This window comes from Pollicipes pollicipes, unplaced genomic scaffold (genome assembly GCF_011947565.3).
Source record: "Pollicipes pollicipes isolate AB1234 unplaced genomic scaffold, Ppol_2.1 Scaffold_3447;HRSCAF=4054_pilon_pilon_pilon, whole genome shotgun sequence".
NCBI classification, from domain to species: Eukaryota; Metazoa; Arthropoda; class Thecostraca; order Pollicipedomorpha; family Pollicipedidae; genus Pollicipes; species Pollicipes pollicipes.
Genome location: NW_023596297.1, coordinates 42,005,772 through 42,022,825, shown reverse-complemented (window position 1 = coordinate 42,022,825; position 17,054 = coordinate 42,005,772). Strand labels below are relative to the sequence as shown.

Below are 17,054 nucleotides of genomic sequence, written 5' to 3'. Positions count from 1 at the left end.
AAGAGGTTTCATGAAAGTTAAGTAAAGCGGATCAGAATGTGGTCAAAAATGAGGAAAAGCCCAAGACAAACGAGGATGTCCATCCAGGGGTGTCGCTTCGCATGCTTCCGGGGTGCCTGCAACCCCTCCCCCCCCCCTCAATGCTGACTTAAAGTGAATGTTCCACGTTATGAGATATTAAAGCCAGCATCAGATATTATGAAATCAGCTCACGTATAAGTTCTGGTATGCTTTTAGGTGAAAGGCTGTTCTAGAGAACACAATTTTTCATTGAATGGCTCGGCGAAAATATAATTTTTGGCCTTGCTTGCCGCATGACCTATGGGTGTCAGGATGTGAATGGCGTTGCTTTTGCGTCATGTACGGCTGCATGGCACTGAAATATTTTCAGCGCCAATTTGGGCGATGTGTTCTGGACAGATAAAAGGCACCGAGCATAAGAAAAGAGAGATTTTACGTTTGGCTGTCTAATTCCACCACCGGCATCAGTTGGCAGTGCTGTGGATGTTTATCCATTTCAATTTTGAATACATAAATTGCGCAGATGAAACATGCTCCCGGACTACGTTCTAAACAACGAATTGACATCCCAAAACGTTCGAAGGTATTTTTTACAGAAACGTTGCCTCCTTCGTTCGTTTACTGACCGCCGCCCTATATCAGCGAGCGGCCGACGCCATGCGGCCTGCGGAGACTGCAGCGCCAGGCGTCGAGTTTTTGTTGTCTGGAGAACCCGCGTGGTCAAAACTGTGCTGTGTAATTATTCCACTACTCGGCTCAGAAAAGGGTTGAGCCTTGGTAGACGAACATGGTCACTGAGAAGCCAGCTCATCTACCACTGTTCTTACAATCAACCTGCGTTACTCGTGATATTGTCATTGTGGTCGTTTCAGTATAGTTCATAGTTTGTCATCGAACTGAATCTGGTTCGGGTAGCTTTCCCTTCAGAGCCACAACAGCTTGGAGCAGTGACTCCCAGATATACAGTTAACTCGCAGTGCGTGTTTGATGAAGTGAGCGGGGAAAGGTATCATCAAGAGGAGGGCGCATGCCCAAGCATTTTGGAGAAAGGTTTTCCATTTTGCAGAATTGAAAAAAATTCTTAATTTCAGAACCATTTCCTCAAATGATACGTGGATGAGTGCTTATGTTTTGTTTTACATAAACTGAAAGGCATATCTTATATCAACTAAATTTTTGGTATGTCGAGAAGCTTCGTGTCAACGGGATTCAATGCTACGACTGTGGAGACTTCTTGTGTGTACATAATATGCACCAAACAATTACAGAAGCACAGAATGATAAATTGTGCGCAGAGAAAGAGGTGCAACTGCACCCCGTAATCTTCACAACATCTGTGCGTTTATAAAAAGTTGATGTCAACTGCCAGGCTTTCATGCGTGATTGCTGTGACTCCGATTCTAAGACTCTGGACCCCCAATCATTTTGAGAAATCGATACCGCTGGCTGTAGGTTAGCTGATGCTTAATCCTCCATTCCGAGGACGCCCAAAGAGTATCCGTTGCGTAAATTGTAAACAAGACGTCAGCCGCCAACGTCAACTGACGTAGCTTTGCAAGTTTAAAGCTGATTTGATGTAAAGACCACCAGACTTCATTCTCTAAATACCCGTTTCACGGAGGTAAAGTAACGTTTTTAGGCTGTAAAGTTTTGGAAGCTTGTAAAATAAGGAAAGGTAAGGAAGTTTTAAGGTAAGGAAGTTTTAGTGTATTATATATGCCACTTAAATTATTGTTTTCGTGGACTGCTATCAACATGCAGTAGCTAAAACAGGTTTACCGAGTTCGCTAAAAGTTAAAATGCGAAACGAGCCTCTTCACATGGAAGCAGAGAACAACTGACAGTTGTTCTTCAGTCCATCTCTTTAGCTCACCCAATCTCCAGGATAATACCAGCCCTGGCAAAGGTGTGGATCGGTCGCGTATTTATTCTGGTAGAAATAAGAACGTTTCTGGTGAAAATTGTCTGCAAAGCTATCAAATGACATAAGTTTTCTCGCCGGCCTGCTGGGTCCTGCAAGCCTTATATCAGCGCAAGAGCGCGGTGGCAGCGTTGTCATAAATAGTTCGTGAAGTCAACTTGGATCATAAGGCAACTATGCTGAGCGAGGCGAGCGAATCGCATATAGTCAAACTTCAAGCATCTTCAAGGGTGCGGGCCTGATCAGATTACCAAAACCTCATTCCCTCAAAGTACGTGCTTGGAGTTTGACAAAAAAGGCGAGTTTGCCTATTGCGGTCAATAATGGTGACAAATAGTGAGCTAAGCATGGACAAAATAGCACGTAGTGGCCCCTAAATGACTCACCAAAAACAAACCTGCGCAGGCTTTACGGTTGTAGTGTCACACTGTTCATTGGAGCTGAGGTGAACCGTGATATATTACCTATGAATTGCCGTGAGAGGTTTATTTGCAGATTAATCCCGTTCTTTTCTCAAAGTTCGGCGGAGGGGGGGGGGGGGGCGTACATTTTAAAACTTCACGCGTGAGATGTGTGCGTTTGTGTTTGACTGTGTTTATTGGGGACCCATTTCAAAGTTGCCTCGGCATTAATAACGTCACAGAAACGCCATGGGATCGCAGTCATGCTAGAGGCTGTTTTCTGCTGATGGTCAAAACAGCATGGCGGCTGGTACATTCGCAAAAGCGATGATCTGCCAAAAACCGCTTTCAGCATCCAGGCTGCTGAATACAGTTGAGCCAGCTAGGTTGGGCGCGACGCCATCCCGCGTTGGCAGCACCAGGTGCTCCCTCTTCCCAGCCTTATTCAGGCACGGGAGATCCACACATATCCTCACTTGGCCCTTGCTCTTCGTCACCGGCCCCGTTAGTGCACACCATTCTGTGCGCTTTGTCACCCATTCTATAACACCTTCTGCCAGTATCCTCTCCAGTTCAACTTTAACTTTGTCCATGAGCGGGAAGGGAACGCTTCGAGCTGTGGAAAGGCAGAACGGTTCAGCGTCATCCCTCAGCTCTGTCTTAACAGGTGTGATTTTCATCAGTCCTACGCCTTTGGCAGCCGTGACCTCATCCAGTCTGGCTACCAGGCCCATCCTGATAGCAGCATTTCTGGCCAGGAGGTTGTTGGCCATTTAGCGCTTCACCACCACCACTTTGAATGAGTATGTCTGGCCTTTGCGCAGGGTGGTGGCCCTAAACTCACCCACACACTGCAGTTCTCTCCAGGGCTGGTCAGGTGAGTTTGCGGCTTGGTCAGGATTGGTGGCTTCTTTACTGGGCCCCACATATCTTCACTTATCACTGACACCTCAGCTCCAGTGTCAATTTTGAATGTTATGGAGCTTTTGTTGATGGTCAGAGGAATGAGCCTGGACTTCTCATCACTTGTCTGGGAGTTCACAGCTCCCAAGAAAAATTTTGATGTTTGTCCACTCACTTGGCTTTCAGCATCATTGTCTTCAGTCACTTCTTCTTGTGCTGGGCGGCTACGACACGCTGGTGAGAAGTGGCCTAGTCGTCCACACTTCTTACATGTTTTCCCACTAGCTGGGCACTGACCTCCAGTGTGAGTGGTGAAGCCACAGCGACCTACTTTGTGTTCTTCCAGTTTGGCTCAGTTGCTTTGCCCCATGGCTTGCTTGCCTGTGCTTGGTTGGTGGGACGTCTGGATCTAGCTCTATTGTTGATGCGCACAGGGCACACCCCAGGTCCCTTTCCACACAACAGCTGTTGGCCCTTTTGGGCTGATTCCTCAAGGCTTGCAATCTCAATTGCTTTTCGCAGGGTCAGATCAGAGTGCTTCGGGAGCTGCATCCGAGTTGATGTCTTACTGAGACCCATGCACAGTCTGTCCCTGATCGCTTCATCAAGGTTTGGGCCAGACTTGCCTGGTGCAGTCGGGGTGCGGAGGGCTGAGATCTACTGCAGGACAGTCTTAACTGGTTGCTGGGCCGTCTTACGAAAGTTGCGCCTCTCCACAATTGGGTTCTCCGTTGGGATACAGAACTTATCAACTGATCAATGACCTTGTCCACGTTATAGGCTGACGATATTTCCAATTTTCAATTCCCTGACTTTCTATCAAGCTCATTGGCATCGTAGAAATTGCCAGTCCTGCTTCCATATGCGCCAAGTACTAGCAAGGGCTGGATCTGCCAAATTCAACTCAGGGGGCTTTCTGAAGGCAAAGATCGCAATTGGACCAAGGCGAAACTGACGCGGACTGCGGGGAGAAATCTCATGTTGTGACAAGTCGCACGGGGGAGAGTTCTACATAAAGACACACAGACGAGCAATCTCCATGAAAATATGTGGCGTCAGGTTATGCAGTCTATTGCATGGGCACAGGGGCGGATCTAGCCTGGAGTTTTTTTTTTTGGGGGGGGGGGCAACTGTTGGTCGCCAGCTGGCTGGTGTGGGATCCGAAGTCCAGTGCATGGTGCCTCTAGCGAGTGCCTAGTAGGCACACCATTCAAAACTGAAAAAAGCTGAAATGCTTTTGAATCTTAAACAGTTAAAACAAAACAGTTAAAACAAAGTTAAAACAGACGGTAAGAAGACGAAACTTTTATGAAGTTCTGGGAATGTTTGGGGGGGGGACATACTCTCAGAGGTTTGGGGGGGGGGGCATGGCCCCGTGCTCCCCCTGGATCCGCCTATGCGCGGGCATCACAAATCGACTGCACATGGCCGACCACCTCATGGCAAAGATGATGCATGCAGCTTGCTCCAATTAAACGTTGTAATGTGAAGATTGAGAAAGATAAAAGCAGATCAGAAATAACAGTCAATTCATTATATTCAAATGAGCACAAACACACTTCGGGAAACAAACAATTAAGGAGCAGCAGGGGTGTCTTTGGAAAGAACATAGACTAGATCTCCCACATCTAGAAAGAGAACAATTTATGTACATCCATTTACTGGGACTACTTTGAGCAACATACGGTATGGCAATTCCATTGTTTGCTTGCCTAGTGCGTGTCAAATCTCATCCACACCGTTCCCCTCTTAGTCAGAATACGTACTAAATATTCTCGAGCATGTGTTGGGTCGTTGGAATTATTTTGTCCCTTCCGCGCCACGTGAATGGCACTTAAGAAGTAAACTTCTAACTACACATGGGGGCGGCAGGGGGCTGGGTCAGCTCCCGCGGACCTCTCTCCGGATTCCCTTGATCGAATTGCAGGTATGCCAGGTGTGACTGTGGTCCGTTAATTGTGTTTCGCGAGGTGTTTTTGCGCGTCCTTTCTTCTGGGGCTGTGCTTGGACTTTGGACACCACTCAAAGAAGGTGGCAGTCGTGGCTTAAAGCTGTTTGATGCTGCTCTTTTGTCTAAGTTGGCTGATTCTGCTCTGTTTTCCAAACTTCATCAGCTATTTGAGCTCAAAATATCAAAACAAAAAAGTGGAGGGGGGCTACTATATAAAGAGGTTGTAAAGTTGCACACACAACCTGTCAGTAAACCTTGTGTATCATTGACACATCAAATGGAAAGACATGTTCAGAGATTTCATTTTTCAAACAAGCTTGTTATTTGAGTTTTAGGATTTGAGTGTTATTTTGTTGGCATGAAGTATGTATTTGTGTTTGAAATTGTAACACTTATCATGGCATGAGAGGAAGTACACAGCTGACAGCTGGGAATTGCTTCTGAGCACCAATTTTCCATGCTTCCAGGATATGGATCCTCAAAAGTGGGGTTATAGATTTGGGACATGACATGTTGCATGCTCAAGTCTATCAGGATAATGGAAGATTGGGGGAGGGGGGTTCTTCAACAAACTTCATGCCACCATCAGCTTTCAGTGTTTGTAAGGGTTAATTTCAAAAGGCAAGGCCATTTCTTGCTGCAGTGTTGAATGTATTTCTGTAAAAAGAAGTCACAAAAGCCATTTTGTTTGCAATTATTATTTTGCCAGGGTAATATCAACTGAAAATTTTTACCTGACATTCATTCCAGTGTTTTTTATCATCTGTTTTACATATTCTGTATTACTTCAGGTGGTATGTTTGCCAAAATTGTGTAAAATTAAATGTTTTGTCATCTGAATTTAAAATTGTGAACACTTGTCATCTCAAACTCTCTCTGATCATGCTCAAACTACCTGAGGTGAATATCCAGTGTGATGTATCACTTAGGTGGCCTTCTGCCAGTGTTACTGATATATTGTAAGCAAATGAATTGACTGTGTTAACATTGAAGAGTAGCTCCAAAAGTTCGCAATTACCTCCAAACATCAAGTTTTTTTTTGCAAGGAACAACTTGAATGAAAAGTCCATGAAGTAAGAAATATTTGGGCATGCAAACATAAGTGTTAAGGAATGGTAGTGTTATGAACATTAGTGACAACCTTTTCACTATGAAAGTTGGCACATGCAAACATTAGTGTTTATAAGCTTCTGCATACAATCATCTGCACTCACAAACCTATATGTATAACCTCCTGTAAGTGTGCAGACATCTAATTCCAACACATTCATGTAGCACATAAAATATTTGTCCATGGCATGTACTTTCAGCTTGAACTTTGATGGTGTGTAGCACATTGCTTCCTTTGATCCTGTTCCCTTAATCCATGTCAAGTCATTGATTACTGACTCATTTTCCCTGAATGAGCATTACAATGTTGATTTATTAACCCAAACATGTACTAAGCAAATGGAAGACTGCTGATCTTGGGCTCCCTATTGACTGGTCACCAAAAATGCATTAAGAATTACCAAATTGGTCATTTTATCAGATTGGATGAATCACAACCAACATGAACATTTCACCACTGATTGGATTATTGCTATAAATTTGGACATTTCCACCATGTGGACGTGTAACAAGTTGTCAACTGTAACACCTACTGAAGTCACCAAATACACAGAGGAAACATTGTGAAGGAATAGTTTCCACCAGACTGGCCGACATTCCATCAGAAAGGTAAAGCAAATCGCCAAGATATCATTGGAAATCAATAATTTGCGCTAAAATTTAGGACATTCAGCCTACTTACAAAAAGTGAAACCAAACTGGCATCAACTTGGGAATGTTTTGGTATGCAGAAGCCATGACGCACCTCGGAGTTGCGTTGTGAGATGGAGTCGCTGACTAGCATTGAGTTTCGTACGTACCTACACATTAAGGGACTTAGCCAACTGATGGGGGAGGGGGTGGGGCACAGGTCACATGTCCTCCCACTAGGCTCTGAGTGGCTCTCGGCACCATCAGCTCAAATAATTAAGGGCCCGACTGGAGGGTCCAAAGGGCTGGCAAGAGGACGACCCCGGGGATGAGGCCTGACCCTCAGAAACCAGTCAAAGGAACTCGTCGCCGCCGGAGGAACTCCCCCCCCCGCGCCTATGGGGGAGGGGGGGGGGATGCGGGGTTCCCAGGTCGACAAAGGCGTCTATGTTGGTCCAAGACCACCAATACTGAACAGTTGGCTCCGAGTCAGCTTGGACCCTGGGGTCCTACTTACGAAACATGGACACGGCCCGTGTCCGCAATTGTCACTGGAGGTCCCCTGTTTTGGCCGAGCCCCTGAAACAAGGTGACTTCCTGCATCAAGGCACAGAATATTTTACAGGGAAGCCTGTGTCGGTGAGGGGTTTCTTGTCGACCAAATACACATTTGCTGAAAAAGAACAATACGGGCCCTAAATGTCAGAGAGTCACTTGCATTAGTCTAGATTCTCTTGCCGGACATAAGGTGGAAATGCGATAGATTTCAAGTGAAATGGTCCACAATGAGACCATGGAAGGGTCTCGCCAGTTGCGAACTCTAGGATTGAACAGGAAGTATTCAGGGCCTTTAAATTCAATGCATTTTGGTGATTGCTTATGCCCTTCTGCCCGTGCTCGTAGGTTTTAGCCCCGATGACTGGTCGGTTCACTATGCCAGATTTTAACTGGCACCAATGGTGATGACGCTAGCCTTCTGGTGATAAACTGGCCGTTTCGGCTGGCTATTTCAGTCGGTGATCGAGATGCGTATGTTGGTGGTGGAATTGGGCATGATGTTGTCCGATTAATTTTGTCCACCGATTTTTCTCTGGGTCTTGGATAGTAACAAATACCCAAGAACTAAAGGTATAACTGTCCGGCCGAATTCCGCCGCTTCGATCGTTGACGTCACAAGTGTACTCGGCGCGTAGTCGTGAACGGTCGATGCATGCCTACCGCAGTTTGCTAAGCTTGTTTGTTAGTTCAAGGCTGCGAGGCCTTACATATCTTGGGTTGGAATAGAACTAGACTTCCTCTCTTCTAGAGACCACAATATCAGGTCCAAACCATATTATGCTGCACTTGGCTTGCGTCCCAGCTTAATGCATCTGGCTGAAAGGCCAGGAGGCAAAAGTTTTACCAAGGTTTCTCAGAAATTGTTCGCCTGATCAACCGAATTTGCGCGAACGTAAATATTCCATTGATGCAGCTTCAAAAAACTAAAACGAGAAGTCATAGCGAAATTAGAGGTCAAGATCGTGGCAAGGGTCTACAGACCTGTTGATTATATGTTACAGGGGTTGGACTGTTGGACAACTGCAGTGCGTTTCATCTCGTTAAAAAGTATATGCTGTCTGGCTAAATGAGGATGCTGTGCTGTTGACATGTTGATGCCATGGTGGGATCAGGTCAGGGCCATGCCATAGTTCAGCGGGACAATTTAGTTTATTCATGCAACAAATGCTTCAAAATATATTTACGTTTATTTTGTCTGTGTAATGCATCTGAAATGATGGTCACAAGGTTTTTGGTCAGTATGTAGTCAAGATGTAGGTGTGACGTCAAGATGGGGACACGTTAGGTGAACATGACGTAAAGTGAGGTAGTCGTGCGGTACTTGTTTCCAGACTACATGTCCCGAAGGAATCCAATATAACACTTATGATATTGTATCGGGTCATCTTAGTGCCAGAGGGATCAAAAACTGTTGTTTGTGTGGAATTACTTTTGTCCTTAAGATCCATTCAACAACTATGGATAAAATTATGGAGTTGACTTTGAACTTGCTGCGTCAATAGGAGCCGTTCTGATCATTTTCTGTGTGAAATGCAGCTTTATTTTCGAAGGGGTAGAGGTTTCAGCCTGCCAGCGATAGAGACGAAAGCAAACATTTTCATATCAGCTAAACAGCATCTTGTTCACAGAGCACCTTTATTTATGCGTGATGTTGGAATATTAACATGATTTCATCAATGCATAAGGCAGTCGAACAATGCTCGTAATCTAAACGTCAGTAGCAATGGGAATAAGCAACGGACTTGGTCACTGCATCCCTATTCCAAACAGCAGTCATCGTTGGCGTGGTGGCTTGCGCCGCGCTGGCACAGCTACTTGTGCAAATATCTATGCACAGCAACGCAATCCTTCTGGCGGTTCTTCTCACTGTGAAGACACGGACCTCCATCTTTCCATTTCCCCCTTTAGGCGCCCGTCTCTGGCAGATGGGAGGAAACAAGTAGAGTGTGCAGACAAGTATAACACAAGTAGAGTGTTGTAGTTGTTATCATCTACCAGTGACGACAAATTAGCCTTTATGATGCCTTTTATAAAATTAGACTAGTGGGACAAGTTAATGGGCCTGGACTCTAAAAGCACAATGGAACAGCTGCGAGAATTTCACATTTGATCACCGGCATTTGGATGGATATCATTTCATCATATCATGGCACATGGATATCATTTCTTTTCCTTGTCATAATATGTCTAATGTGCACATATACCCGATGAAGATGCTGTGATGGCGAAAAATGGATATGATATGGGTTCCACTCCTAAGCAACTATATGTAATTAAAATGGGATTTCCACCCAACCCTACCAATGAATATATACATCATTGCAACACATGGTGCAGCATCGTACGATGTGCTAGCTTTCATTAATGCCATGCCGAGATGCATGAAACTGATTTTTCTTGTTTTTGCGTTGCATGGGACCAAAAACAAGACAAGCCAAACATAAGTTTGACAGCATTTTCATTCTGAGCACACAAGTATATTTGCACTAATGGTAGTAAGATTATTTAAAGGTAACTTCATAAGTAACTTGAAGTGCCTTGATAAGTATTGGGGGTCTACCACCATCCACCCACCCCCAGCCCCCCAAATCTGACTTGAGCCCCCTGAATGTTCTTCCGACTCCCCCGTGCACATTAGAAAAAAGAGAAGAAAATACGGAGACAATAAAATACAGGTGTCTGAAGTGTCGGTTCACCTCGTACCTAATCATAACGTATATCATAATTTTCATAAACACAGCTTCAAATGCGATGTCATTTCTTAACGCCAAAATAATGTCGCAACCAACCAATTTTTTAAGTTTGAAGTTAACATCACGAACGCAAATCAGAGCGACCTCAGCATTAGGGCTTTTTACCAAAATCCAGTGATTCTAGGCAGACACAACCCGAAATGATTATCCTTGGTTTGATACTCCTAGAAAAGGCGCCGGTGTCATCTGAAATGACTGCTTAGCTTACCTGGGAGCTCAACATGGCAGGCACAGCCATGGGGTGACTTCACACTAGAATCACGAGAAAGATGATGAAGACTTATTCCTTTTACAGTCCTTGCAGGTTTGCATGTCAATACAGCACTTACGAACGGCATCATGCATAACGCACTGAAAAATACAGCTTTAAACACATCAAAAGTGAATAAAACGCATACGTCCAGCACCAGCCTCCAGCAGCACATGAGTTAAGTGTTTGCCTCTTCGTGCCAGTCAACGGCACTTAAAAATGAACCCATGGCGATGCTCAGGGTTGGGGGGGGGGGAGGGGGCTGGACACCTTGGAAGCCATGATAGCCCCCCCCCCCCCAACCCCTTCATGTGCCCGCCTGTCATCCATCCAGGGGCGAAACAAGCTCTGGGTAGAGAAATCGCGGCATGGTGAGAAAACACCAGGTAACAGAAAGATACCAAGTGAATCAGGGAGTGAAGGCTTTGACCCGCTGACCGCTACAGGTCTATCCTTTGTTATATGGCGCATTCCATGACGACCTGGTGGGACATATTTTCAAACACTCACCACATGAGTTGGAAAAATGCATGATGGCTAAGAAAGTAAAGTATCCGGCTGTGCAGCTGTGAGGGGACCGCATCCAGTGTTGGCTAGTGTCTCGCCATTTTCATCAGCAGGAAATATTTTCATATTATGTAAATATTTTCATCAGCATCACAGCGTCACTTCATTTTGGAACATGTTAGCATGCCGCTTTTTTATTGAAGATGGGTAGCGCCTAAATGCCTTTAACAGAACATGTTTGAGCTTTCCGCAACGTGTGCTTAGGCTTTGCGAAGAGCATAATACTACAGAAGTTGTTAAGGACATTTGCGACGAACATTATGCATATAGATACGACAGTACTAGCAGCCTTATTTCTCGTAGAATGACCTGATATTCGTTTCGATAAAGGCATGAAGCCGAGATATCAATCTGTGTCTTTCCATTCTCTTGGCTATTCTACGAGAAATGAGGCTATTAGTACCGTCTTATCTAGAGCAAAATAATGCATCTAGATAAGACAGCAATATAGCCTTATTCCCCTGAGAAAAACCAGGAGAATGGAGATATAGTTGGGTTGATGTTTCGGCAACATGCCTTTATCGAAACAAAAGCAGAAGCCTTTATCGAAACGAATATCAGCGGATTCATTCCTGCTGTTATTTCGATAAAGGCATGTTGCCGAAAAATCAATCCAATTATAGTCTCCATTCTCCTGGTTTTTCTCCGAGGAATAAGGCTAATGCTACTGTCTATGTCATCTGAATAATGTTCCTCGCTAATGCACTGAACAACTTACGTAAAATAATGCATCACCTAGGAAACCTGCCGAAAGCCGCCAAAAGGTAATCCCGAAAATCAAGGTTTTGAGACACGAATACTTGACACCATTTACAATTATTTTAAGCAGTTTAACACAGCTAGATCACGAAGGTAGGCTAATTCTCCTGGTCACTCCAAGTTGAGGCCAAAACTTGGAAGACAAATTGGAATCGAAGGACCAAACGACTGTCAAAAAGGAAGACACCATAAGAATGAGATTCAGCATCTTCCTACGTAGCACAACATCAACCAAAATGTTTCGCTGCTGCCTACCTATTTGGCAAAACGTGTTAAAGGGAGTGCCCCACATTTGTTTGCGATTTAGAACCGTACTAACCATTTGTATCATTCGTTGCAGTTCGCAGCCCTGCGTTTCTTAAGACCTATAACTCCATAGTTTCTGAGCAGCACACCCGTGAAGACGTGCATGTGCTCTCGTGTAGACTACTTCATGGTCACCTAGGCAACATGAAACCATAGCACCGTCTTTCAATTTGCGTCATCCCGTGCGAGGCTTCTCCAGGTGTTGGGTTGTGATTGATTGATTGAATCGAGCTGTCTCAAAGTGTAACTGAGGACGGGATTCGCGCATATGGTGAACGATGCTTGAATTATAATCCCTGTTGCTGAAGCTGAATATTTGGTAATTGCCGATCGCGTTTTGTGCTACATGACGGAAGTTGGGTATCGTTGCTAGTTATTAAGGAAATAATGCTTGTAATAAAACAACTTAAGAAAATGCCACGACTGAGCATGTGAATACGGGTAAGCATCTTAAACCCAGCGATGCTAGAATACCACGAGAAAAGGCCAAAACACGAGCACATGACGATATTGGGCTCAGCGAACACTTCCGGTACCGCCGCTGCCATCTCCCGGTGAGTTGGAACATTGCAAGTGAGTGCTAGGATGGCAGTTTTGCACGGCTAGTTTGGCCGCGGCCTAACGCCATGTAAATGCTTCATGACGCCATTGAACAATGATGTATTGAGCGGTATGTGTGCTGAGCAATATTTTTTTGCCCCCTAGAACAGTCAACAGTCTTTCCACTTAAAAGCGTACAGCTTGTTATAAATCAGCTCATTTCATCATATCTGATGCCCTCTTATACATCTTCAAGTGCGAAACATTTCCTTTAGCCCTCGCCCTGATAGGGAGGCGGGTCGATGCATTCCCCCTTAAGGTTTTCTGAGGAGATCCTCCGGCGTGCCGAACAATCGCGCCCAAATTTTCAGTAGCCTAGTGGGACATGCATTACGCGTGCGTGGACACCAAATAGGTGTCCCTGGCGTTTCTGGTTCCGGAGCAGCGCTGTTTTTTTTTGGGGGGGGGGGGACACCGCGGCGTTCCACGACCTGTGCGGGCGGCGGGCGGACAGCTGACGAGGACGCGGAACGCGCGCGGCGGGCCAGCATTCTTACTTTACCGCAGCCAAACTTAAAGGTATGTTCAAAATAGTGAAACTATACATAATTCTGCTCGGAATTGAACAAAGCGGTGCGAGGCATGGCTCGCACATACGAGCATGTGAAGCTACAAAGTTTGATTTACGAGGAATTGATCCGGGATTTGATTTTGACCTGGCTTAATGGGGCCAATTGTTTACCTTGAAACATACAATTATTACCAACCACGAGATCTCATTTAGACCAGTTTGCTGGCGTTTTCTGCTAAGTTTCGTCTTCTTCAGTTTGGAAACGGCAGGGGGAGGAGGGTCACATTGACCCCTTATCAGTCGGCGCTGTGAAAAACGGGGTACCAGGGCAGTGGTTAGAGGGAGCATCCCACCTTTTTGTTCTTTTAACGCATAATTAGATCACACGGGTCAGATTATACCAATGTTACCAGCTATCTCCAAATCGTTCTGTAAAAAGCTCACCAATTTGATTTAAAACCAATGTCCCGCTTTTTGAAGATATTGATGCAAGCATCAGATGCGATGAAATAAGCTCGCTTATGATTATTGTTATGCTTTCAAGTGGACAAGACTGCTCTAGACAACACAATTTGTCTGTTTAGGAAATGTGTTCATCAATACGTTATCGTTTGATTACGTCATCTTACCTTTCACAACATTGAATGAGAGCCAGTGGACGGCCGTCAGGTGTGTAAATCGTGGTCACGAACGTCAGATATGAACGATTGGACAATTCTATCTTTCTTTGCCTTGATTTCCGCATGGCTATTGGAATGACATTATGGCGGCATGCACGCCTGGGCGGCCTTGAAAGTCTCTCCAAAATACTTTGCACATCTTCGGGGGCGTGTAGCTCAGAAACTAGAGCGGTTTAGGCTTCAAGAAGGCCAGGGTTGTGGACCGCACGGAAATATTTTTAAGATGGCTGAAAAAGCGGCCCCTTTAAAGTAGCCGCTTTTTCGGGAGAGATTTAGTGGACTCCGTCATCACCAATATGAAGGCAATACTTCCCACTTTAGGGTTTTTCTAACGTGTGATGTCCACAGTACACCAATTTGCTGAAATCGTTGTGCAGTAAATGGTACGAAAGCTTGAGGCCCTATGGTTAAAGGGAAATATGCAAATATGAAGTCATTCACGCGAATTCAACGAGACGTGGCACTAGGGTTTTGACTTCTCTACGGCGTTTTTACAAAGTGACTGAAGGGTACTTTGGCTTTGGGGGGGGCGTGATTTCCTCTGGATGCTTGTTTCTTCAAGATTGCGTTTATAGGGTAGGTATACACCAGCGACGTATTGTCTGGTTTAGTAACGCACATGTTTTAGCAATGCACTACTCGCCAGATGCTTACGCCGCTCGCTGCGCTTTTTACAAATGCTTACTTCTACTTACAACATTCACACGTAATCAACGCGCAAATGCGGCATACGCCATGTAGACTGCACTGCACGACCACAAGGCTTGTAAAAGTCCGCAGTCAAAGGTTGTCATTCAACGTTCGTATCGACCATTGATGACTTCCAAATAGTCAGTGGTCCACGATGTTTTGTTTTATGTGCTTATGTGTTATCAGAGCGAACAAAATATTCAGTGACGCTTCTGCACTGTGATTTTCTTAAACTCTGCCTGTGGAAAGCTGTAGAGGTTGAGCTGAAATCATTCAATCACAAGAACATTAGATATTCTGGAACATGAGTGTAGGAATTCAAAATATCATTATGCTGTACTCTCGCCATCATCGTACATCTAATCCTGTGTGCTGAAATTAGCAAATGTGCTCATTTTCCCATTTCGTCCATTCTGCTAATTGTGCCGAATGTTTACCAAGATGTTCACAATGTTCTTCCCAAGGGGTCATGGCTGGTTTTCCCAAATTATGGAATAAAAATGGCAAAGCACCAACCAATATCCGCACGCCTTATTGAAATAGACTGGTAAATTATAGCAGCCATAGGCCGTCATGGCAGCAGCTATATCAAAGGTTGACATATGTCATGAATAACAGCCAATCATAGTATCCAAACAGCAAGGCGTTTCAGCCAACCATTTTCAGATCGCCTTGCTGCCAAGAGCACAGCATAGCTGTGTTTGAATGCCTACATTCACGGTACAATGATGATGATTTGGGCTTTGGGCGCACCGACTACCATGATCACATGGTGCCAAAACATTCACGGTGCACGACGGACTTGGGAACTTGGAGTGAGTTCCCCTGGTCACTCACACATTCATGGTGCAGAGTGCTTGCTGTTTCTGATGATTTCTGCTGAACTTCCCCAGTTTGCCACTTCCAGAGTTGCACCAGCACAATGATAGGTGTCACACATTTTGTTGGTTACCAATGAGGCATCAGGCAAACAGAAGACAACATTATGTCTGTTTACTGGTTGAACCCCATCATCTGGTTGATGAGGATGTCAAATGACTACCTAGGATTGCTGTTTTGGCTGGCTGTTTCAACGTGGGTGCGGATAGTGTTGCTTTGTAAATATGAAATATGTTGGGAATATATTTTACAATATTTTAAAATAACCCATGCCGTCTTGAGTAGAACAATGTGAACCCCTTGGCAAGCATCCTACACAGTTTCCAGTCCCCACACCTGTGGCAAAAGTGCACTGATGATTATTCAGTACAGTGTTTAGTATGATCCGTACAATATACTGAACAGGTGTACACAATTCAGCAAACCAATTTTAGGTGTGCGAGGATGACTAGGGGACGTCATAATGCCATTCTGAATGCGTACACTCATGTAGCAGAATGTTTGCTGTTCCCAATTTTAGCTGGACCTCTCCAGTTTTTCACACGCAGAGCTTGTCAGCAGAACATTAGAAGTATCATGGAACGTTCTATGGGCTCCATTAACGCAGGAGCATACAAAACAAAACACTGTGTGATTTTACTGCTTGGAGGTCACCAGTGGTTGATGTTGAATGACAACTGCCGACTGCTATCGTTGACCAGCTGATTCAACAGGAGGTGTGGATGTGGTTCTGTAATTAGTACGAAATGTTTTGGGAAACCAGCCATCACATGTTGAGTGGAACATTGACAGCCTCATGGTTAGCATCATACACGGGTTTTGGTGTCCACGTTTTACTCAAGCATATTAAAATTCAATCAGCACAATTTTGAGGCATTAAGCTACGTTTGCCCGTGCTCGTAGCAATAAATCAATGAAATGTCATTAGAAAAGCACAGAGCTTAAGTGCAATGACGTGAAAAGTGAAATTCAAGTGAAATTAATTTGCTTGGCATTTACGATGTAACATCTTTTCAGTATTTCACTTGCAGAGTTTTACAAAATCACAACGTTAGGCTGGGATATTTAGAAGGCTTTAATATTGTATTAGTTGCACTGAGACATAACGAGCACAAAACAGCACTTTTCATGAGGGAGCTAGAATCGGTTTTGAACTAGGGTGGGAGTGAAAAGTTCCATCGCAAAAAGACCGCGCGGGAGTGAAAAAATCAATTCACAAAAGATGGAACTTATCAGATTGTGACTGATGCTTCAGCAAACTAAGACATCTATTTCAAGTTGGCATTGACGTAGTATCAGGAACCTGACAAAACTATTTGGTTTTTCAACATCGTAGGCCATTAAAGTGAAACAGAATACATTAACACGCGCTCGGGGGGGGGGACGCGGGCAAATTGACCCCCGAGGGCTTTTCCCGAATGGTTTCTGAGCGGCGCGGCATAGCCGCGCCAAATTTTGCATATCTGTATAAAATCGCATAGCAGATCGTTTGACACACAAATTTTAGATGTACGTTGTAAGGTCGCCGACTTATGACAGGTCAAAGTCAGCCTATGGTTTCAGC

At 44.7% G+C, this 17,054-nt stretch overlaps 1 protein-coding gene and 1 pseudogene across 2 annotated transcripts in view; one reads left to right on the top strand and one right to left on the bottom strand.

Moving 5' to 3' along the window:
* LOC119092567 (catalase-like) overlaps positions 1-17,054 on the bottom strand; it is a 62,451-nt pseudogene that overhangs the window by 32,552 nt on the left and 12,845 nt on the right.
* Positions 5,075-17,054, top strand: part of LOC119091397 (fatty acid hydroxylase domain-containing protein 2) — a 39,555-nt gene continuing 27,575 nt past the window's right edge. Inside the window, exon 1 of one of the 2 annotated variants that reach the window (XM_037214171.1) lies at positions 5,075-5,173. The gene's annotated coding sequence lies outside the window, so the exon portion shown is untranslated. The remainder of the gene's footprint in view (positions 5,174-17,054) is intronic. The other variant, XM_037214172.1, reaches the window with a different exon arrangement.